Raw genomic sequence first — 23308 nt, 5'->3', positions numbered from 1 at the left:
TCTGGGTTCCCTGAATTTCCATATAAACTTCAGGATGAATTCTAAAATTTCAATTAAAAATCCTGCAGAATTTTTTTGGGGGGGATTTCACTGCAGTTATAGATGTAGTAGGATAGAGTTAATATTTTAATAGTAATGAGTCTTATGATCAATAAACATGATATATCTTATTTATTTAGGTCTTTAATTCTCTCATTAATATTTTGTAGTTTTCAATGTAAAAATCTTGTGTATAGTTTGTTAAATGTATCTTCAATATTTCTTGTTTATTATGATGCTATTATTTTATTTTTAACTTTAAAACTTTGAAGCAACCTCAAGCTTATGAAAATGTTGAAAAATAGTATAGGGTTTCTATACACACTTCATTCAACTTTCCTGAATGTTTGTATGTCATATAACTGCAACTCAATCATGACAACATGGAACTTGACAATGATATAATACTATTAACTGATCATTTGATTTTTTGAAATTTCTTCAATTGTGTGACTAAATTTCATTTTTCTGAATCAGCATACTATACTGGGTTCCACATTACATTTGGTTGTCCCATATCCACATTTGCCTTTGATCTGAGACTTCACACCACACTTCTTTTGTCTTTTATTACTTTGATACTTTAGAATAACATTGACCATTTATTGTTGAGACTGCCCCTCAGTTTGGGTTTATCTGATGTTTACTAATGATTAAATTCAGGTTATAAATTTTGAGAGGAAAATTACAGTAGTGATGTAGCCCTTTTTACTGTACATATTAGGGGATTCATGTGTGTCATTAATGGCGATGTTAACTTTGATCACCTGGTCAAAGTAGAATCTGGCTTCCCTGCAAAGTTACTCTGAAATTAACAGCTATTCTTGGGGGAAAAACTTCGAAAACTATTTAAATATCCAGTGTCTAATAATGGTTTTGCCCTCTAATTTTACCATTCATTCATGATCCTTGTCTGAAATAATTATTATTGTAGTGTTTTCTAACTTGTAATTGTCTATCTCAATCAATTCTATCACATTTACTAATTGAAATTACTATAAGGAAGAATTAACCTCCCCCCATGTACTTATTTATTCAATTAATTATGTCAGTATGGAATCACAGATATTTATTTTATTCTATGGGTTATAGCCTAGTGATGACTTTGTTACTCAAATTATCCCATATGTAGCCATGGTGAAGCCCTTCAAGTTGACCCTCATGTCCTCTTTTTGTCATCCCACTATTACTTTACAAAGTCTTTACTTTCTGTTAGCACAAGTTTTTCTAGGTTCACCTTGTACTTTTTTCTAACATAGAATAGTTAATATTTTTGATGTTATTATAATTTGCCTTTATTTAATTTCATTGTCTAGTTTTTACTTGCTCATATATAGAAAAACAGTTGTTTTCTGTGTCCTTACTAAGCTCACTTATTTTTTTTTTTGTAGATTCTTTAGGCTATTCTCTAAACTTGTGTATCATTTGCCCTGTTTTTCATTTTTGTTTGAGTTGGATCCAGATAAATTCCATATATGGTAAACTACCAATATGTCTCTTAATCTGTTTACTCCATAGGGTTTCTCTTCTGTCTTGTTGTTTTCAGAGTTTGCAACTTTTCTTTGTTGTAAAAAAACAAGCAATTTTTTCTATAGAGTTATTAAGTCTGAATTTGAATAATGAATACCATGGCATTGTTTAAAGTGTTTTAATTGTTCCTTATCTTACCCAGAAATTACAGTTAGATCTATAAACCTGATCAGAATCATATATGAGTTTTTATAAGATTGCTATATAATTTGTATATTTTTGGCAGAAGCTATAAAAACTATAAAACATATTATTTGTTGTTGCAGCCTATATTCTTTGCTGAGAACAAAATTTATATTTGACTCATGAGTTTATAGATACAGCATGTGCAGTGGTTAGGGCATTGAATCAAGTCATTTTCAAACCCTGGCTCTACCACGTCATTCTTTTTTTTTCCCCACTTCATTCTTTTTTCCTCCTTCTCTTCTTCTTCTCTTCCTTCTCCTTCTCCTCCCTCTTCTCCCTTACCTCCTTCTTCAGCTTTGATATATAATCCACATACCCTACAGTTCACTCACTGAGAGTGTGAAATTCTGTGGCTTTTCACATATTCACAGGATTGTGCACCTGTCAACACAATCAATTTTTGAATATTTTTTTCATAACAAAAAGAATCCCTTAGACATTAACCCCTATTTCTCCCATCTCTCTAACCATAGGCAATCACTAATCTATTGTCTGTCTCTATAGAGTCACCTATTCTGGGTATTTCATATAAATGGAGTCATGTAATATGTTGTCCTGTATGACTAGCTTTTTCACTTAGGATGATGTTTTCAAGGTTCATCCAGGTTGCAGCATATATCAGTACTTCATTTCTTTTTTCTTTTTCTCTGTATGCTATTTGGTGTGGGTCACATTTCATTCTTTTCCCATGTGAGTATCCCATTATTGCAGCACTATTTGGTGAATTTTTGTTTGTTTGTTTCGCATGTTTGTTTATTTTTTGGGAAGTGCATGGGTTAGGAATCAAACCTGGGTCACCTGCATGGCAGGCGAGAATTCTACCACTGAACTACCCTTGCATCCCCACTTCATCTCTTTTTATTGCTAAATGTATTTCATGTTTTAAAACCACATTTTATTTATCCATTCATCAGCTGATAGATATTTGGGTTGATCCCACTCTTTGGCTATTAGGAATAGTGATGTTCTGAACACTCTTGTACAAGTTTAAGCATGTTGATTTAATTTAGTATTTTCATTTCTCTTGTGTATATGTTTAGGACTGGATTTGCTAGGTTATGTGGAAACTCTGCCTTTAACCATTTAAGAAACTTCTAGAATGTTTTTCATAGTAGCTGTATAATTTTACATTATGTACAATTGTTACATTTCTTCACATCTTTTCCAATACTTGTTAGTATCTGTCTTTTTTATTACAGCCATCTTAATGTGTATGAAGTGGTATTTCATTGTGGTTTTGATTTGCATTTCCCAGATGCTAACAATTTCATTCTTTCATCCAACAAATACTTACTGAGAGCATAATAGGTGCCAGAGGCTATTCTGTGTGCTTAGGATACATCAGTGAGCAAAAGAGATAAAGATCCCTAATCTCAGGGAGCATATGTTCTAGCAGGTGAGACAGTTAATAAATAAAAAACTTCATAAATAAAAAAATAGAATAGCATAGGGGGATTATGCAGGTGGTTGAGAAGCGACAGCCAGAAATCTATTCTGTCCCCTCCTTGGATATCATTTTAGAATTAGTCAAGTAGTGTTTTTGCATTCTTGGGACTGCTTGATGAGGCCTTGAGGCTAGGTGAATAAGCATATGCCCCATGCAGTTTACAGATGCACTAAAATGTAGAGCTGTAGAGCCGCAGTGAGCATTAACATTGCAACAGTTGGCAAGGATGCTACTTGTATCATGACAGCAGGACTTTGTGTTGCTTCTCTCTTGCTGAGATTGCAAAATGCTTTCTCTCAAGGCTTGCTCTGTGTCTGGTGTTTACCAGCCTGGGTGTTTTGCCCCTATGGGTAAGAGGCACTCATGGCAGGGTAAAAGGTGATCATGTTTTTTTAATGATTGGCATCTACCAGATGTAGCTGTGCTTCACCTCTACAGGTGACCCAAGCCGTTCCACTGCTAGGATTGGGCTATAATCTCAACTTCCCGGTGGCTCCAATAGTGATAGGAAGGGGACCCAGGTAATTAATATGGCAGTAGGAGAAGAGGTTATTCTGTAGAATGTGATCCTGTCTATGAGATGCCAATATTTGCTTTTGAAGGACAAATTACAGCCTTTAATAAGTATTTTGACCATAGTGATGGTCCTAGAAGCAAATTCCTTTTTATGTGCCTACTTCACTGGGCATCAGAACCTCTGCAGCCTGAGGTGTTATGAGCCCAAATTGCCAGGTGGGAGGGAAGCTTAGGGTGGCGCAGCCTCTGAGGGACCCAATCGATATATTGTGTAGGAATGAATTTTAGATGTATTGAACTGTGTGTTTAAACTCTGGTGTAATGTATCAAGTATGGGTGAGGATGCAAGTTGGTTTCAAATATGGAGCTCCCCACAAGAGCCTTTTTTATAGGAAAGTATTTTGTTTCCACTGGTCTGATCTCCCTGCCAACCTTTAGCCACCACCTAAGAATCAGTAAAGAGGAAGAGATTGGACAACTGGCAGCTGAGAGCATCCTGGAGGGCTGAATAGACCACTTCCACCTCTGCCAGTTGTGCAGACCCCAAGCAACCATCTTGAGTAAGTGGGATACTTGAGTCCTCCAGCAAGCCACCTCACATACAATGACAGCATTGCCATCGGTGAGTGTTTTAGTTTGCAAGTGCTTGAAATGCAGCATACCAGAACCAGAACCGCTTTTAAAAAGGAAATTTATTAAGATGCAAGATTACAGTTCTAAGGTTGTTAAAATGTCCAAATTAAGGCATCCAGAGAAAGATACCTTAACTCCAAAAAAAGAGCCACTGAAGTTCGGGGTCTCTCTATTAGCTGGGAGGGCACATAGTGACATCTGCTACTCTCTCTCCTCATTTCATAAGGCTTCCCTGGGGTGTTTTCCTTCTGCATCTCCAAAGATCCCTGGCTGTGTGGGCTCTGTTGGCTCTGAGTTTTTCCAAAATGTTTCCCTCTTAAAGGGCTCCAGTGAGCAATCCCACTTTGAATGGGTGGAGACACATCTTCACAGAAATCATCTAATCAAAAATTACCACGTACAATTAGGTGGGCCATATCTCTATGGAAAAAAATCAAGAAGGTCCCACCCAGCAATACTGAATGAGCATTAAAGGACATGACTTTTCTGGGGTATATAAAAGCTTCAAACCAGCACAGCAAGATATGATATGCCAACTCCCTTTCCAATTGTCCCAAAGGATGCCCTACTTGGCTATAGGATGGGGCAGTAGGGGTGCCATTTCTAGTATTTTGAGATCTATGGTCAAGGGGCTAAACGTGGGGGAAGCCACATCCCCGTGCAATTTTGGAAAGGCCCTGTTTGTCAGGTTTAGCCCTCTCCTGTAGGCATTTCTGCTTTACTGGTGAGGCTTCAGTGGCTGTGCTGAGTCCTGCTGGGAGCATTTTGGGAATCTGTGTGTTTAGACTGACCTGTTGTGGCCTGGTAAGCACCACTGCTTCTGGAAGACCCCAATAAGAATCCAGGATCTGCCACGCTTAGTTCAAGGTCTCCAAGAGGCATGTTCAGAGGTAACCAAGATCTCTAATCTAAAATCAGTTCCCAATGGGCCTGGTATGCTAACGCTAAAACACAATGTTGGGGCTCTCCCAGTGGAAAGCGGCAGCTCTACGTGTGATTTTGTATATGGACTATAATGAGAGTGAGAGATGTGAAATGTGTTAGCTCTAGAATATGAATAACCTTAATAGGGTTAGTGCATTATCTCAATGCCTGAAGTGTGCTTATGTTTGATGATGGTGGGAAACTGGCCATCATTAGAGGATCAGATAAAGCCTAGGAAGTTGACAGAGTTTGATGGCCCTTGTATTTTATGGGGTGTGTTAGCCCAGCTTCACTTCTGAAAATGAGATGTGCATATGACTTGGGCCCCCTTGGAGGCCGTCTTTTGAGTCACACCTTAATCAGCTGTCAGTTATATGTTGTCAGTTATATGTTGCTGGTGTTACCGTATTAAGCATTTTTCTTAAATGTCATTTGTTAAGGTGTTGGTGGCAGTGGTTAGGAATTTTTTCTTTTCTTTTTTTTTTTTTTTTGGTATTGGCCCATATTAATCCATGTTGGCCAAATCAGGCACAGCAAAGCAATTGCCCATGCTCCTGTGTTTATCTTTAATTAATTAGGAATAGACCTTTAATTGACAGGACTTAAGTGTTAAGGTTGGAATAATGTCAACAGCCCTTCACTGGTTGAGGCTTTAAAACTGGCCAAATAGGGCTACTGTGTGGGAAGTGGGTAGCTATGACCAATAACTCCCTCATTGGGAAGATCTTAGATTATGGGTGAGACTCCCACAATACGTAGTTTCAGGTGATATTGTAGCATTTACACACTGATTGGCAGGGACAGTCCCACGGGGTCACCATTTGGCATGGTCCACCAGGAGAGCCAAGCATTTGGTCTCATTTCAGGCAACCTGTCAAAGCATCACTACCCATAGTAGGGAAAGTGAGAGCAGAAGTGACACATTAGGAGTAGCTGTTTAATAAGAATTGTTGCAATAGTCACAACTCCTACTGGGGTGGGGCACTGGGTCTTTGATACATAGGAGGAAGAGGCAGGGGTTTTCCAGGGGAGAGGCCATTTGGTGCCCTGTAGGGTGACCACCTGGAACTCATAAGCCAGGATCTGTGAGTCTGTGTGGCTCTGGCATGAATCTGGTTCATAGTCTGCCAATACCTTCACCCTGTCCATAGCCTCCAGGTAGTATGAGCCTCATGGATAAGACTAAGTATAGCTGCCTGGAAATTTGTGAGGAGGAGTTCCCTGTAAAGTGTCAAAGGTGGGACTCCTCAAGGTTGGAGATGAATTCCTAGTCTCTTTTTCGTGCTGCACAGAGAAATGCTATGCCCATTGCATCATCTCTATCATTTTAGGTAACAATGGGGTCTCATTAATTGTTTGCCAGTGGTGTTTGCTGGTAGTAAAACCTGCTATGGGTAGTGTGTCCTTTTCTTTAGCCAACAGGGGAGGGGCTCAGAGTCTTTTATGGAATCTTTAGCCATGCCTGCTAAATGATCTCATCTGCCTGGGAGTTACAAATGATTTGGAACCGTGCTGAATACCCTTAGCAACCAGTCAGCTGCAGTTTCTCCTTCCTGCTAAACAAAATCTTTAACAATGTCTTTAATTTCTAGTCGGTAAAATTTCTGATTTCGGTTTCAATATCCTTTCTCTCCAGGGGTCGTTTGACCTTGTAGGTTTGTATCTGAGAATTTAGGATTTAGAGAAAGATTACGATTACTGAATCATTATATAGATACTTCTTTTTTTACTTTCTGGTATGTTAGAGTAGACAGAGGGATATACCTAAAATCTCTGCACTGTAATCCAGGGGACTTAATCTCTGATAATGATTGTATAGACTTTATCTTGTGCATGGCGATTGTAAAAACCTTGTAACTAACTTCCATTTTGTACTCACTTACTCAGTTTTTTTGACTTTAGAGTCTTGTAATCACTAACAGCCCCTTATGTTTGTTAATGAAGGGTCTTGGCTCAGCCCAGAACTAATCCACCCTGAGTCCAAAGTTATCTTGATAACAGAAGTCTGGATCTAACCAAAATTAGGGCCCACCTAAACTGTGCAGTAGTTAAAACTTTCAATCTCCACAGCCCAGTATTTAGATAAACTCCAATTACATCATTTGGAGCCATTGTGTGCATTATCCTAAAATCTGCCCATCTTTGGATACTAAAAAACTATCAGAATTCCTACAGTTCAGAAAGACAGATTTTTAGGTCTCTAGGGTGTCTGATTTTCTGCTTCACACCTAGCATAAACTTTCTCTTAAAACCCTGGTGTATCAGGAATTGGTCATTTGAGCACTTCGGACAGACAACCCACTGCTTTTGATTGGTATCAGGTTGTTACAGGAAAAATTTGAGGCTTCCCTCTGCCCTGTCTCATATTCCGCCACCACCCTCTCCAGGGTGTCCCAGTCAACCTCAGAGGCATTATGGTCTGCAGGTATCAACACCAGCGCAGCTGGGTTGTTGGGCAAGGCTCTCAGACCCCATGATTGTAGACTAGCAGGGCAATTCAGCATGCTGATATGATGCGGCGGTCAGGAGAGCCCAGGCACATGACAATGCTGTCTTCCCTTTCTTCAGTAGGAAGGAACCCTTGTCAGGGGTCTTATGTGGAGCAAGCACAATGTGCTCTGGTCCCTTGCATTTGCCTGTGAGATGATTGGCCACCGTGCACCAAGGATTGGATCCTCTACAACGTGTGAGGTCAGGGGATAACAAGCAATCGCAGTTGAGACAGCATCAACGTGAGGATCACAGACCTTTGCATACCTCTGGCCAGCCTGGGGTGTGCCTTCTTATCCTGGTCAGGAGTGTTGTCCCTCCTCATGTGCTCTGGCAGGGAAAATATTCCCTAAACCCAGGGACAGTGGACTCCCCTTAGACAAGCTCTGGTAGATGCAGCTCAGACAGGACGAGGAATTGGAGGCTTCCGCGTGAATACGATGCCATCCTCAGGCCTCTAGTTGATTTGGCAGATGCAGCCAACAACAGGCCCGGGAGTCCTTACCCCATGGGAATGGCCCCTCCTGTATTTTATGTGTGCTTCATTATCTTTGTAGGATGATAGCTGATTAATTTATACCATATTTTCACTGGTTTCTCATAGTTCTGTGCTCCCTTTTGGGGGAGTGGTAGGTATCTTTGTCCCTGCTCTTGCCCTGCAAAGGCAGGTGGATGAATTAAGCAGACTCCAGGGAGCCAGTCCATGACTCTCTGCAAGCCCCCAGGACTTTAATGGATCCACAATTTGGAGCAAAACAGCCCTAGTGAATGCCAGCAAGCCGTGGAGCCTTTCCAAATGGTGTTCGCAGTCTAAAGGCATTCCCACCTGGCTGCTATGGGACAGTGTTCAATCATCCTGCTCATTGCACCAGTTATTTTGTATGTCACATGGAAGTTCTTTAGGTGGTGAGATACAAACACACATAGCCTGATAGCTGAGAATGCATCAAAGGACAGCTTTATTAGGTCGAAAGGCCTGGAGTGGGAGAGGGGAGAATGAGTTTAGCAGAGAGGGGCCTGGGCTTAACTAACCTAGGCTCCCCCCAGGGTCAGCGTGAGGTGGAGGGAAGGTGAACTTATGGGTCCCAGGCTCTCACCTTTATTGTGACCCAGAGAGGAGGGGTGGGGCTTTCCCATGGATGCTGGGGACTGGCAGCTTTACACTGTGCAGTGCAAACAGCAGAAGTGGCAAGGGCTGTTTGGGGGAGCCAAGGGTGGCTCTTCTCATTCATAACATATGGAAGTAAATGTCTTTCTAGTTGAGGCTATGCCCAGGGCAGGGCTGACTGGGACAGTGGCTCAAAAGGGAAATTTATGACTAGCCCAGGTAAGATGATAAGACGTCTAATATAATTTATTTTAACCCCATTGCAGGTTGCAGTATGAAACTCAGTATAGGCTTCCCTCAATGAGAAAGTGCTATTTGAGCAAGAAAATCTCAAAGGAGTGAGCAAGATGGCTATGTAGATACCCTAGAGAAGAATCTCCCAGGCATGGAGAATGACCAGTATAAAAACCTGATGTATTGCTAGGTATATTTGAAGCACAATCAAGAGGATACTGTGACTAGAGCAGAGAGCACAAATGAGCCTGGGAGAGAGTAGCAGGAGATAATACCCAAAGATAAAAGAGGGTACGTTTGCATACGGCCTTGTGAAATAGCTCAAGGATCTTGGCTCTTTTTGAGGATTTGAAAAACATAGACATGCAGACTCACTCATGTATGTATGTAGGAAGGAGGCTACATTATTTTGTTTTTACTTTTGCATTATTGTTAAATTTTTGTTTTGAATTTCTCCTTCATTTAACAGCCTTCTATTGAATAAGACAAATTTTAAGTTGAAATGAATTCTAAAACATGTTTTTTAATGTTAAGGATTAGAGAAAATCACACTTAACAACGGGACAAGACTTACCATTAAAAAAAATCAATATTTTAAAAACATTTATCTCAAAAGACAGTGTTTACCTGACCTAGGGTAGTATGGGACTGAGTGTTGGAGGTTGGAAGAAATGTGTGCATAATTATTGTTATTGTTAAAAATGAATTAAAACACATTTTCTGTTTAAATTAAACTTCACTGAAGATGATTGAGAAAAAAACTATACACATAGGTAAAACACATATGTATATGGAAGTTTAGATAGTCATGTGGCCAGATTTTATAATAGTTTCTATTGAATTTTTTAAATTTTTTTTAATTTATGTATTTTGATTTGATTAGTAAAGTATTTTTGAATGGTGTTATCAAATATTTATAAAAGTTCAAGTACATTTTAATAAGTTGCCTTGCCACCATTACATATGCACTTTATAAATGTTTCCATGTTTATTAAAGTGACTCTGGGATAGTCTATATATAAAATTTAGTACTCTGGTTATATAAACATTTTTGATATCCTCTTTGATCATAAGCATATTGTCAATTTCTCCAGGAGACACTTAACAAATCAAATGAGGCTTTTTTATCACTAATAGGTGTATATATTTTCTTTTTTCTCTGTGTGCTGTATGGTGGGGGCACATTTCATTCCTTTTCAATGAAACTATCCCTCCTGTTGTTGTAGCACCATTTGTTCAATTATTTTTTTTGGAAGTGCATGGGCGAGAAATATAACCCACCTCTCCAGCATGGCAGGTGAGAATTCTACCTCTAAATTACCTATTCACCCCCTTGATGCATATTTTTTTTAAGTGAGAAAAATGAGGCCTTCTCCTTGACATTTTTATTCACACACCCTTATACATAAACATAAACAAACAAACACATATTTGTGCATGCATATAATTATTCCTTTGTGTAGGGCAATTTTTTTTGCATGGGCAGGTTCCGGGAATCGAACCTGGGTCTCTGGCATGGCAGGCAAGAACTCTGCCTGCTGAGTCACTGTGGCCCACCCTGTGTAGGACAATTTTTAACACCTTATATCATAATAACCAAAATGATACTGGATTTTTGTCTGATTCTATTAATCTCAATTTGAAAATGGAATACAAGTATCTCACCATATGATATACTGAATGTGGAATATGATGTTTTTATTAAATATATCTTTAATATATATATTCTTAACTACCTTCTTCTCTTTTACTACTAAAAGATTTAAAAGTGAGAAGATTTGTATTTAGATAGTGATCTAGAGAGTAATGGCATTGAAATATTTATCAGTGATATGATTATGATCTGATCCTGAGAAGAATTGTCTATAATACTTCAAAAAAAAAAAAACCACAAATGTTAGTAATACCATTTTACAAAGGAAAAACATTTATCTTTGCATATATAAGCAAATAAGGTATCAAGCTGAGTTGAAAGTCTATATAGATGTATCCTAAAAAACAGAAGCAGAAGAAGGCACAGAGGGAAAAGAAATAAACCCATACAGCAGAAGTAAAGTGCTTTTTAATCACTCATTTAATAATTAATCACATCAATAAATACTAATTGAAAGTTAAATAGATTCTAAGTACATGGTTTGCAAAAAATGAAAAGATACCATGTCCAGTTTCAGAACTTTCTTTCTTGCCAGGGAGTTTGATAAATACGAGATATTATGATATCTTCTAAATGTTATAATTAAGATGTTTAAAAGCTCTTCTGGATGAGCAGAGAAAGAAGCCATTTTACCTTGAGGAGCTAGGGAAGGTGTCACAAAAAAAGTCACTCTTGATTTTGTATGCAGTGGTATAATAGGAAAGAATTCAAAACAGAAGTAGCTGGATTCAGCTTTTTATTTTACCTTTTATTGCTACATCTATATAGATCACCTTATGTATCTCAAACAGTCAAAATCTGTCTAAACCAGGCATTTGGATATGTTTTAACTTTGATAAATATAATGATAAATGAAGGTGAGAAAATCGAAACGTGAAAAATTTATCCAAATTCCATTTAGAAATGGTCTTACTCCTCATTACTTACTTCTCATTCTCTGTGTGACCTAAGGGGATGTATTGCCTTTTTGTTCCCTTGGAAAAAAAGCAACATTGAAACATTGCCTTCCAGTGATCTCATTTTGCATAGTGAGATGTCAAAAGATTTATCCAAGGAAGACTAGTGAGTCTCAGAATAGGGTTCTTTCTACTCCACTTGTTCTCTCCGCTTAAGGGGCTGACTTGTACAGTCAACTAACTCGTATGCCCTCTGGCATCTGGTTGAGTTGGGCCAATAGAGTGATAAGAGGAAGGGAAGTGTAAAATCTATAAAATTAATTTCCAACTTCCTACTCTTTTCCAATCTCCTCTTTGCCTCTCTAACAAAGCTTGGTAGCTCCTCTCAAGATGTCTCCATGATGCCCCACCATATTAAAGTTTCCCTACTCCCAGACAATACCCTTGTGAAGGGCCGCTTGATTTATCTCTAGTCAAGTTATCCTAATTTGAGCATGCCAGATACTTCCAGTTTCAAGCCTGGCTGAAAACAATCTCCCAAAGACTTGATGGGCTTCTGAGATGTTCTAAGAAATAAAAAATTAGGCAATCATGATTTCTGTTTGAAGGAGAGTTATTCAGAGGATTTTCTTGTTAGAAGAATTTCCGATAAGAATGGAAGATCAATATTGAGTAAAGAAACTGTGTATGGCATGTGTGTGTTTATACTTTTGTTTTTAAGAGTGTCACTGACACAATAGGATAGTTTTTCAGGTGACTGCTTTGAATATTGCTTCTTTAAAATTTAGGTAAATGGCAATGACATTTAGGCATTTTGTATTCAACAGACTCACTCAGACAGGTTAAATATAGACTTCTATTCTTAAATATTTCTCAGTTTGAAGTAGTTGAATTCCTCCCAACACCAAGCTAAGTCAGCTGCAACTATTATTTTGCAAGATGTAGCAATTTGTCATACTTGGTGATGGCAGGGGCCAAGGTATTTCTCATAAATATCATTTAAGATGTGTTAGTGATACAATCACCTGGATTGTTTGAGAAGCCTCCCATTTGCTTGACTTTTCAATTGTTTGTTCTAACATTTAGCATCTGGGCCTTGGCAATATGTTATCTGGCTTATAAACTGAGTATTCCTGTATTCCTTGATCTTTCCAGTGCTTTCATTAAAGAATATTGATGAAATCCCAAGGTACAAAAGGCATACAACTATGTATGACACGTACATATGAATCCTGACATACATTTCAAATCTGTATGGTATCTCCAAGAAACCAATTTAACTATCTATAAGGACAAATGTGAGACTGATGGTCAAAAAATGCATTTTCTGAATGGACATGAGTTATTCTTTTAGAACATGGAATTTTTTAAGGCTCAAAGTGGAAGAGCCTCAAAATTATGCCATAATGGTGTTTTACCAAACTTTAGAGTATAATATATGCTAGCAGAAAGTTTCTGCACTATCACTGAAGGTTCTAAGTAGGCTTTCAGTGTTCAGGACTGGTGAACCATTGATAACAGTGTCTTAACATTGACATAGGAAGGTGTGATTTAGTGGATTTCACATCTCTGTTCCACATAAAAATTTAACCAGTGAAATGAGATGACTGGAGTTAGCTTGTTTTTCTTTTTATATATTTACTGAAAAATATCCACACACATATGGTCCAGCCATATTACACAATCACCCACATTATCATCACATAGCTGTGTGTTCTTCACCGTGATCATTTTTAGAACATTTGCATCACTCCAGGGGGAAAAAAAATAAAAAAAGAATCTTACATCCCAAACGCCTTACCCCTCCTTCTCATTGACCCACAGTATTTCAGTCTACCCAATTTTTACCTCTACTTCCCCCTATTATTTATTCATTTTTTATCCTTATTTTTTTTTTAACTCATCTCTCCATATCCTTTATAAAAGGAGTATCAACACAGGTTTTCACACTCGCACAGTCACATTGTAAAAGCTAAATAGTTGTACAGTCTTCTTAAAGAATGAAGGCTACTGGAACATAACAGTTTCAGGAAATTCCCTCCAGCCACTCCAATACACCATAAACTAAAAAGGGATATCTGTATAATGTATAACCCCCCAACTCTGAAATCTCCCAGCCACTGAGACTTTATTTTGCCTCATTTCTCTCTTCCTAATTTTGGTCAAGGAGGCTTTCTCATTCCCATGATGCCAGGTCCTGGCTGATGCCTGGGAGTCATGTCCCAGGTAGGGGGTCGAGCCATGAGTTCACCTGCGAAGTTGGCCTAGAGAGAGAGAGGCCACATCTAAGCAACAAAAGAGGCTCTCCGGGGGTGACTCTAAAGCATAATTATCAGTAGGCTTGGCCTCTCCTTTGAAAGAATAAGTTTCATAGGGGCGAGCCACAAGACTGGGGACTCAGCCTATTGAATTGGTTGTCCCACTGCTTGCAAGAATATCAGGAATTCCACAGATGGGGAGACGAATATTTCCCAGTACCCTAAGGGGACTCTGCAAAATACCTTTTTTTAATTCTATGCCCAAACTACTCTGGAATATATTGGGGCATCACACTAACCTGTACAAACCAACAAGATTTCATGCCCTGTTCAAGACTGCATGTAATTATGGTGTTCAAATAAACTGACTATACAAGTTAAATTAGATTATATGTTACCCAAAATATAAATTTTGCACCAAATAAACATCTCTCCCTTGGGTCTTACATATAGAGGTTGAAATTTCAAAATATGGGCCATATCATCTTCTACCCAGTAGTCTGATTTACCTTAGTCCTACATACCATCCTAGTCTTTATATAGGATTCTAGGTTATACCATCTTAGTCTTTAACCTCTATCTTTCCTTCTGAGCCCTCTGTCTCAATGATACTCACATTCGACTTCATTCAGTGTGGTTATATTATTGTGCTACCATCAGGTAATATTTTGTTATCCATTTCTGAATTTTTACAATCAGTCCTGTTGTACAATCTGTATTCCTTCAGCACCAAATACCCAATCTCACCCCTTTCTGTCTCCTGATAACCAGAGTTCATAACTTTAACTCTCAAAGTTCACTCATTAATATTAGTTCATATTAGTGAAACTGTACAGTATTTGTCCTTCTGTTTCTGGCTAATTTCACTCAACGTAATGTCCTCAAGGTTCATCAATGTTACTACATGCTTCATGGCTTATTCAGTCTTACAGCTGTGTAGTTTTCCATCATATGTATATATAGCTTGTTTAGCTACTCATCCATTGATAGACATTGGGTTGTTTCCATCTCTTGGCAATTGTGAATAATGCAACTATAAACATCTGTGTGCTTATATGTGTTTGTGTCATTACCTTCAGTTCCTTTGAATATATACATAGTAATGGGATTGTTTGATCATATGGCAATTCTATACTTAGCTTCCTGAGGAACAGCCAAAGTGCCTTCCAGAGCATTTACCATTTTACATTCCCAGCAACAGTGGATAAGTGTTCCTCTTTCTCCACATCTCTCTAGCACTTGCTGTTTGCTGTTTTATTGATAATGCCCACTCTAGTGGTTGTGAGATGATATCTCATTGTCGTTTTGATTTGCATTTCCCTAGTAACCAGTGAAGTTGAGCATCTTTTCATATGCCTCTTAGCCATTTGTATTTTCTTTTCTGAAAAGTGTCTATTCATGTCTTTGGTCTATTTTTTAATTGGGTTGTTTGTCTTTTTGTTGTTGAGTTGAAGAATCTCTTTATATATTCTGGATACTAAAACTTTTTTCTGATATGGGGTTTCTAAATATTGTCTCCCATTGTGTCGGCTGACTTTTTACTTTCCTGACAAAGTTCTTTGATGTGCAAAGGGTGTAAAGTCTAGAAACCACCTCCTATTACAAGATTTAGAAGATATTTCCCTATATTTACTTCTAACAGTTTTATGGTCTAAATTCTAATGTGTAGGCCTTTGATAAATTTTAAGTTAATTTTAATATAAGGTGTAAGATATGGATCCTTTTTCATTCTTTTGCATACAGATATCCAGCTCTCTAAACACCATTTACTGAAGAAGTTGCTCTGTTCCAGTTGGGTTGGCTTGACTGCCTTATCAAAGATCAATTGTTTATAGATGAGTGGGTCTATTTCTGAACACTCAATTTGATTCCATTGGTCAGTATATTTATCTTTATGCCAGTACCATGCTGTTCTGACCACTGTAGCTCCATAATATACTTTAAAGTCTGAAAGTATGAGACCTCCCAGTTAATTTATTTTTCTCAAAATGTTTTTAGCTATACAGGGCACACTGCCCCTCCAAATAAATTGGGTTATTGGTTTTTCTATTTCTGCAAAGTAAGTTGTTGGGATTTTAATTGGTATTGCATTGAATCTATAAATCAATTTGGATAGAATTGAAATCTTAACTATGTTTTGTCTTCCAATCCATGAACATGGTATGCCTCTCCATTTATTTATGTCTTTCATGATTTCTTTGAGCAATTTCTTGTAACTTTCTGCATGTAGGTCTTTTGTATCTTTAATTAAATTTATTCCTAATTATTTGATTCTTTTGGTTGCTGTTGTAAGTAGAATTTTTTTCTTGATTTCTTCTTCAGATTGCTCATCACTAGTGTATAAAAACACTACTGATTTTTGGGTATTGATCTTGTACCTTGCCAATTTGCTGTACTCATTTATTAGCTCTAGTGGTTTTGCTGTAGATTTTTTTGATTTTTGACATATAGTATCCTGTCATCTGCAAACAGTGGGAGTTTTACTTCTTCCTTTCCAATTTGGATGCCTTTTATTTCTTTTTCTTTTCTAATTGCTCAGGCTAGAACTTCCAGCACAACGTTGAATAGAAATCATGGCAGTGGGCATCCTTGTCTTATACAGGGAAAGCTTTCAGTCTTTCCTCACTGAAGATGATGTTAGCTGTGAGTTTTTCATATATTTTCTTTGTCATGTTGAGGAAGTTTCCTTCTGTTTTTATCCTTTGAAGTATTTTCATCAAGAAAGATTGTTCAATTTTATCAGATGCCTTTTCTGCATCAATCAAGATAATCATGTGGTTTTTCTGCTTTGATGTATTGATATGGCATATTATAATAATTGATTTTCTTGTGTGGAACCATCCTTGCATACCTGAAATAAATCCCATTTTCGTCATGGTATATAATTATTCTAATATGCTACTGGATTTGATTTGCAAGTATTTTGTTGAGGATTTGTGCACCTATAGTCATTCAAGAGATTTGTCTGTAATTTTCTTATCTTGTAATATCTTTGTCTGGCTTTAGTATTAAGGTGATATTGACTTCATAGAATGAGTTAAGTCTCTTTCCCTTCTCTTTAATGTTTTTGAACAGTTTGAGCAGGATTGGTAATAATTCTTTTTTGAATGCTTGGTACAATTCAGATGTGAAACCATCTGGCCCTGGACTTTTCTTTTGGGTAAATTTCTTAATGACTGATTCAATCTCTTTACTTGTGATTGGTTTGTTGAGGTCGTCTATTTCTTCTTGAGTCAATGTAGGTTGTTCATGCCTTTCTAGGATGTTGTCCATTTCATTTATGTTGTCTAGTTCATTAGATATAGTTATTCATAATATCCTCCCATTACCTTCTTTATTTCTGCTGGGTCAGTGGTTATGTCCCCTCTTCCATTTATGATTTTATTTATTTGCATCCTTTGTCCTTTTTTTTTTTTTGTCAGCCTAGCTAAGGGTCCATTGATTTCATTGATTTTTCTCAAGGAACCAACTTCTGGTTTTGTTGATTTTCTCTATTGTTTTCATATTCTCAATTTCATTTATTTCTTCTCTGATCTTTGTGATTTCTTTCCTTTTCCTTGCTTTGGGGTTAGTTTACTGTTTTTTCTCTAGTTCTTCCAAGTGAGTACTTAATTCCCCAATTTTTGCTTTTTCTTCTTTTTAAATATAGGCACTTTTTTAAAGACAATAAATTTCCCTCTCAGCACTGCTTTTACTGCATCCCTTAAATTTTGATATGTTGTGTTTTCATTTCCATTTGTCTTGAGATATTTTCTGATTTCTCTTATATATTTTTCCTTGACTCACTGGTTGTTTAAGAGTATGTAGGTTAGCCTCCATATATTTGTGAATTTTCTGGCCCTCTACCTGTTATTGATGTCCAGCTTCATTCCATTATGATCCAGGAAAGTATTTTGTATAATTATATCTTTTAAAATTTATAGAGACTTGCTTTGTGACCCAGCATATGGTCTATCCTTAAGAATGACCCATGAGCACTTAAGAAAAATGTCTATCCTGCTGTTGTGAGGTGTAATTTCTATAAATGTCTGTTAAGTTTAGTTCATATAACATTTTATTCAAAATATATGCTTCTTTACTGATCCTCTGACTAGATGTTCTATCCAATAATGAGACTGAGGAATTGAAGTCTCCCAACTATATGATAGAGCTGTCTACTTCTCCCTTTAGTGTTGTCAGTATTTGCCTCAGGTATTTGGAGCACTCTGACTCAGTGCATAAATATTTATAATTTTTATTTCTTCTTGTTAACTTATTCCTTCTATCACACATAGTGTCCTTCTTTGCCTCTTTTAATTTTTTTACATTTGAAGTCTAATTTGTCAGATATTAGATTAGCTACCCCTGCTTTTTTCTGGTTGTTGCTTGAATGAAATGTCTTCCAAACCTTTCACTTTCAACCTATTTTTATCCTTGGGTCTAAAGTGCATCTCCTGTAGACAGTATATAGATGGGTCCTGTTTTTAAATTCATTCTGCCAGTCTATGTCTTGATTAGGGAGTTTAACCCATTAACATTTAATGTTGGTACTCTAAAGGCAGTACTTTTTCTAAATTTTGTGTATTGGCTTTTCTATGTCTGTTCTAGTTTGTAAGTTGCCAGAATGTAATATACCAGAAATGAAACAGCTTTTAAAAAGAGGAATTTATTGAATTCCATGTTTACCATTTTAAGGCTTTGAAAATCTCCAAATTAAAGCAAGACAATGAAAATATCCAATCTAAAGCATCCACGGAATGATACCTTCATTCAAAGGCTAATAATGTGCAGGGTTTCATTCTCAGTTAGAAAAGCCCACGGTAAGATTTTCCATGAGCCCTCTCTTCAACTTCTTCCTCAGGGCTCTGTCTGTTCTATTGGATCTCATGGCTCTAAAGCTTTTTCCAAAATGATTCCCTCTTAAAGCGTTCCAATAAGCAGCTCCACCTTGAATGGGTGGAGACACAACTCCATGGAAACCATCTAATCAAAAGTTACCACCCACACTTGGGTGGTTCATATCGCCATGGAAACAACCAAAAAAAATCCCACCCAGCAATATTGAATGAGGATTAAAGAACATGGCTTTTCTGGGGCACATAATAGCTTCAGACTTGCTCATTGTCATATCTTTTTTTTTCTTCTCTTTTTCCCTGTACTAATAATCTTCATTTCTATGCTCTTCTCCAGATCTCTCTCACCTGCCTTTTCCTATCTGCCTGTACTGCTACCTTTGGTATTTCTTTTAGACCAGGTCTCAGTCACAAATTATCTCAGTGCTTGTTTGTCTGGAAATATTTTAATCTCCCTCTCATTTTTTGAAGGACAATTTTTCTGGGTATAGAACTCTTGGTTGGTAGTTTTTCTCTTTCAGAATCTTTAAATTATCATACCACTGCCTTCTTGCTTCCACAGTTTCTGCTGAGAAATCCACTCATAGTCTTATTGAGTGTCCCTTGTATGTGATGGATTGATTTTTTCTTGCTGCTTTCAAAATTCTCTCTCTTTGAAATTTGACAATCTGAGTAATAAGTGACCTGGAGGATGTCTGTTTGAATCTATTCTATTTGGGGTATGCTGCACTTCTTGGATCTGTAATTTTTTGTCTTTCACAAGAAATGGAAAGTTTTCTGTGATTCTTTCCTTCATTAGTCTTTCTCCTCCTTTTCCCTTCTCTACTCTGTCTGGGAGATCCACAACATGTATATTTGTGTGCTTCATGTTGTCATTTAATTCCCTGAGACCCTGCTTATATTTTTCCATTCTTTTCCCTAATTTTCATTTGTGTGTTGGATTTCAGATGTCCAGTCCTCTTGTTCATTAATCCTTTCTTCCACCTCTTTAAATCTATTGTTGTAGGTTTCCATCTCTTTTGTTGTGCCTTTGTGTCTTTCATTCCCATAAGTTCTATGATTTGTTTTTTCAAACTTTCAAGTTCCTCTTTATGTTCACCTAGTGTTTTCTTTGTATCCTCCCTCAACTCACTGATTTAATTTTTGATGAGATTTTCCATGTCTGTTCGAACATCCTGAATTAGTTGTTTCAACTTCTGTATCTCATTTGAGGTATTGGTTTATTCCTTTGACTGGGCCATATCTTTGATTTTCCTAGTATAACTCATTATTTTTTGCTAGCATATAAGCATTTGATTTCCTTAATTCATTTATTCTGGAGGTTGTTTCTACTCCTTTACATAGGGTTTCCTTGTTGGGTGGTTTTGTTCTCTATCTGTTCTTGGACATTCAGTTCAACTTATTCTAGACCATTAGCATAGGTTCTATTTAACTGATCAGAATTTTTCAGTTCTTGTTTTTTTGTTTCTTACCCTGCCAATATGGAGCCTTTTTATTTGAGGAAGGGCTCCTAAGATACTATAGACCCCAGTCATATTTTCCCAAATCAGACAAGCCTGTGTCTCAGGAGGAAAGAGTAGCCAGCATCAGTTTCCCCTGAGGGTGAGACCCAGCAGGTTGTCAGACTTTCCTATGACGCCTCTAGATTCTATGCTTTTTCTTTCTTGCCCAGTTTGTGGTGTTTGTCTGCTTGTGGTTGTCCACCAGCAAAATGATGTGGTGTCTCTATTTTCCAGCCCCTGTGTCCTGAATTTCTTGAAGGAAGGATTCCACTTGAGTTGGGCTCAGCCCCCCATTTTAGAGGGGGAGATAGCCTCTTTCACCTGACTATTGACTGTTTCCCAGAGAAGCCTTAGACTCACCCTTGCCTGGGGCACTGTTGGAGCCTGAGAATGTTTGCTGTTCTATATAATGAGCTGTAAGAAGTTAAAAAAAAAAAAAGAAAAAAGAAAAAGTACCTTTTCAGAGTCAGATCCCACTCCTTGCATCTGTCAATCAAGAAATTGAGCTGGTCCATGGATCTATATACCTCCAGGCTCTATGTGCCGCTCTTTCTTGGGGTGCAGCTCTTTTCCAGTATTTAGTACTGTTCAGCTCAAAAAGCCTGCTTTTTTTTTTCCTGTCAGCCCCACCCCCTCTCTACATGGGCAAAAATTCTTAGTTCCTTTAGTATTTATTCCAGGTTTATCTGTACTGGGGGTCTATTTTCAGTAATCAGAATGTTTTAATTAATTAAATTAATTAGTTTTTTGAGTTAAGCCTTGCTACTAGTAAATCTACTATTAACAAGAATCCATGGTTTAACTTAGGTTTCACTGTTTTTGTTGTGCAGTTCTGTGATTTTAAATTTTTTTCTAGTAACGTACATTTAATCTAAAATTTCCCCTTTTAATCACATTCAAATGTATAATTCAGTGTTGTTAATTACAGTCATGATATTGTGCTACCATCACCACCATCCATTACCTAAACTTTTCCATCCTCACAAATAGAAACTCAGTACATTTTGAGAATTCAAACCTATATTCTAGATTCTGACTATATGAGTTTGCTTATTCTAATTGTTTCATATTGGTGAGATCATACAATATTTGTCCTTTTGTGTCTGACTTATTTTCTTCAACATGATGTGTTCAAGTTTCAACCATATTGTCAGATGTATCAAAACTTCATTCTTTTTTATTACTAAATAATATTCCATCACGTGTATACCATTTGTTTGTCCATTCACTGGTTAGATACTTGGGTTGCTTTCACTTTTTGGCAGTTTTAAATACTGCTGCTGTGAACATTGGTGTACAAATACCTGTTTGAGTCACTGCTTTCAGTTCTTAGGATATATTCACAGAGGTGGGACTGACAGGTCATAAGGTAATTCTATACTTAACTCTATGAGTAACTGCCAAATTGTGTCCCACAGCGGCTGCACCATTTTACATTCCCACCAGCAATGAATGAGTGTTCCTATTTTTCCATAATCTCTCAAACACTTATGATTTTTTGTATTGTAAAATAATGAGTCTTTTCTTATTTCTATCTGGATATATTTTTCATATATTTTCCTTGTGGTTACCATGGGGTTAAAATTGAGCATCTTAAATATATAATGATTATATTCAGTTTGATACCAACTTGACTTCAATAACATGCACATATACTGTTCCTATGCTCCTGTGTACTCCTACCTTTTTTATACTTAAACAATATCTCTGTACATTCTACGTCCAAAACCATAGATATATTATTACATTTTATACATTTGCATCTTAGCACCTATAGGAAGTAAGAAGTGCAGTTACATACCCCCCCCCCCAAAATACAATAATACTGACATTTATGATTACCAAATGCTTATCCTACCAGAGGTCTTTATTTCTTTATGCTGCTTTGAACCATTGACTATTGTCCTTTCCTTTCAGTGTCCTTGCTTGTCTGGCTGGCCTAGTAGTGATTCCCTCATTTTTGAAAGAAAGTCCTATAGGATATAAAATTCTTGGGTGGCAACTTTTTTCTTTCAGAGTTTGACATTTCGATACACTACCTTCTTGTTTCAGTGGTTTCTGATGAGATATCAAGACTTAATCTAATTGGGACTTCCTTGTATATAACACATTGCTTTACTCTTATAGCTTTCAGAATTCTGCCCTTGTGCTTTGCATTTGACAGCTTTATCAGTATATGATGTGGCATATTTTTCTTCAAGTTTATCCTCTGTGGTGTTCTCTTGGCTTGAATATGCATATTCAAATTTTTGCTAGGTTTAGGAAGTTTTCTGTCATTATTTCTTCAAATACTCAGGTCTAGAGAGAGTAAAAGTCCCACCCTTTTCAAGGGCTTATGCAGCAGCCCTGCTCTCTGTAAACATTGGAGTGAGGGTTGCAACATTCAGGAGACTATGTTGTCCTCAGTCCCACCCTCTAGTTTCTAGGTGGCATCTGAACTCTGAGCTATCTCTGGGGCACATGCTCAGCACCTTCGGATCAATGGGGTGGTGGCCAGGCTCTTCCCAATCCCTGGGGAATGTCTTCATTCACCCTCTCAAGGCCTGAGGCGGCAACACTCTGATGGGCACAACCGTCAGACAATAGCACTTTCCACAAGTCCTTTCTGGATAACTGCATTTCCAATCCTAATTTTTTTCTGAAATGGATGACTGGTCATGTTTGGTTAAATTCTTACAAGGGACGTTATTCTCTGGGTGTTACTTTCTGGAAACACAGAATTTTCCAGACCATCAATTCATGGTTTCTTTATACCTGAGTTCAGTTCTCAGCTTATTCATTTCCTGTTGGATTTTACTATAAGCTGCACGGAGAAAACAGGATGCATTTTCCACATTTAGTTTGGAAATCTCTTCAGCTAAGTATCCCAGTTCATCATTTTCAGGATTTAATTAAAAATATGGTGTTAGCATTTATACTTAGGTCTTTGTTCTATTTTGAATTAGTTTTTGAATATGATGTGAGATATGGATGGAAGTTCTTTTTTTTTCCCCACGTGTGTATTCAGCTGGTCAAGCACCATTTGTTGAAAAAAAAATATTCTTTTTCTTTTAATAGTC

General features: G+C 37.3%; 1 protein-coding gene across 1 annotated transcript in view; it reads left to right on the top strand.

Moving 5' to 3' along the window:
- LRP1B (LDL receptor related protein 1B) overlaps positions 1 to 23308 on the top strand; it is a 1945542-nt gene that overhangs the window by 1644029 nt on the left and 278205 nt on the right. The window lies entirely within an intron of this gene.

This window comes from Tamandua tetradactyla, chromosome 3 (genome assembly GCF_023851605.1).
Source record: "Tamandua tetradactyla isolate mTamTet1 chromosome 3, mTamTet1.pri, whole genome shotgun sequence".
In the NCBI taxonomy this organism is placed as follows: Eukaryota; Metazoa; Chordata; class Mammalia; order Pilosa; family Myrmecophagidae; genus Tamandua; species Tamandua tetradactyla.
The sequence above is the reverse complement of the archived record's forward strand: the minus strand, read 5'-3'. Positions and strand labels throughout refer to the sequence as shown.